A 2,423-nucleotide genomic window follows, 5' to 3' on the forward strand; every position below is an offset into this window, starting at 1 on the left:
TAACATCAGGTGAGGTTATAGTGGACAAAGTGTAGCATCAGGTAAGGTTATAGTGGACAAAGTGTAACATTAGGTAAGGTTATACTGGACAAAGTGTAACATTAGGTGAGGTTATAGTGGACAAAGTGTAGCATCAAGTGAGGTAATAGTGGACAAAGTGTAGCATCAGGTAAGGTTATAGTGGACAAAGTGTGGCATCAGGTGAGGTTATAGTGGACAAAGTGTAGCATCACGTGAGGTAATAGTGGACAAAGTGTAACATCAGGTGAGGTTATAGTGGACAAAGTGTAGCATCAGGTAAGGTTATAGTGGACAAAGTGTAACATCAGGTAAGGTTATAGTGGACAAAGTGTAGCATCAAGTAAGGTTATAGTGGACAAAGTGTAGCATCAAGTGAGGTTATAGTGGACAAAGTGTAGCATCAGGTGAGGTTATAGTGGACAAAGTGTAGCATCAGGTGAGGTTATAGTGGACAAAGTGTAGCATCAAGTGAGGTTATAGTGGACAAAGTGTAACATCAGGTGAGGTTATAGTGGACAAAGTGTGACAACACATCAATATCGCCATGTTTAAATGTATTCAGTAAAATGACAACACATCAATATCGCCATGTTTAAATGTATTCAGTAAAATGACAACACATCAATATCGCCATGTTTAAATGTATTCAGTAAAATGACAACACATCAATATCGCCATGTTTAAATATATTCAGTAAAATGACAGCACATCGATATCGCCATGTTTAAATGTATTCAGTAAAATGTCAACACATCAATATCGCCATGTTTAAATGTATTCAGTAAAATGACAGCACATCAATATCGCCATGTTTAAATGTATTCAGTAAAATGTCAACACATCGATATCGCCACATTTAGTTTCATGAATCTTTAAACCATGAAGTTTTGATTGCTTTTATCTACTTGCTTCTCTGTCTGTTCGTTTATCTATGTGTCTGTCCGTCCACCTGTCTTTTTCGCTCACCCAGCGATCAGTACACACATAATCTATCTGTCTATGTGTCTGTTAGTCAGACCTGCTATTGTCTGTACATCTAAATGTATTCACCTTGATAGCAATAGGCACATACCTATAAAGAAACACGTCCAAAATATCTTCGCGGTGTTACTTGCCCATTTTTCTCAGGAATAACTCATAAGCTCCATTAATCATTTCACTCGAAGTATGACAGTAGACACACCTTCACACTTATAGATGTGATGATGACACACCTTCACACTTATAGATGTGATGATGACAAGTCAGCTTTTAAAACATTACCAATTTGTAGAGAGAACAGTTGGAAAATTTTATTAGAGCACAACAGTTTTCCATTTCATTACAATGCTGGCAAGTTACTACAGATTATTCCAAATAAACCACAATTGATTGTTATAATAGTCATGCAACAAAGTATGCATGCAACAATTAACAGTCCGTAAAAATGTTCAAACCCATTTACTCGTGTAACCATAACGCCACTGTATTATAAATACATTTACAACAAAACACAGTAGAAGGAATTTGTGGTGCAGAGACGATGCTTTACCGTGTTTAATCTTATACCTTTATCTGACCCTGGAAATATTTTAAAACAACCAGTAGGATGGTAAACTTACTATCTCAATCACGACATTGCATTACCAGAACAAAGTAGGCTTAGCTCACATTAAGCCTACTTGCACTCGCTTAATATCTATCAATGTATGTTGTTGTTGTTGTTTTTGTATTTTGAATCCTGATTAATATGTTTTTGAGCAAAGATAATTATACAAACAAGTGCATTTATTTTAAAAGTTAAGGTTTAAACCCCGGAAGCCGTTCATGGGTTGGAAATCGATAGATCTGAAATTAGTTATAACTGCATTTTTTTCTTCAATGACAAGTGCTGGTATTGAACAAAAAACTTCTTGGGTAGCGACTTATCAAAAGCATTATACAAGTATGAAATGTTATTTTTTACGACCTCTGATTTTGGATTACAAAGAGAATGTGGAAAAAAATCTGTAGTTAAGTTGTTTTTAAATAAATTTCTTTCATAATATTTTTACTTTACCTTACGTAATGAATTTAATACATGTGTGTGTGTGTGTATATATATAGACTATATTTATGTTTTAATTCTTATTCTTTTTTTTGGCAAGCTACAGAAAAGTTCCATACTAATGATGGGATGAGTACATTTATAAAAGTTCAAGAACACTAAATATCAAAACAAATAGCTTCATTTCTAAATCTTGTTTTATAATCTATGAATCTAACACCAGTGAATTTTATCTGATGCTACACTTTGTCCAATATAACCTCACTTGATGCTATTGATGTGTTGTCATTTTACTGAATACATTTAAACCTGGCGATATTGATGTGCTGTCATTTTACTGAATATATTTAAACATCATCAATATCGCCTGTTGTCA

This window comes from Limulus polyphemus, unplaced genomic scaffold (genome assembly GCF_000517525.1).
Source record: "Limulus polyphemus unplaced genomic scaffold, Limulus_polyphemus-2.1.2 Scaffold7095, whole genome shotgun sequence".
NCBI classification, from domain to species: domain Eukaryota; kingdom Metazoa; phylum Arthropoda; class Merostomata; order Xiphosura; family Limulidae; genus Limulus; species Limulus polyphemus.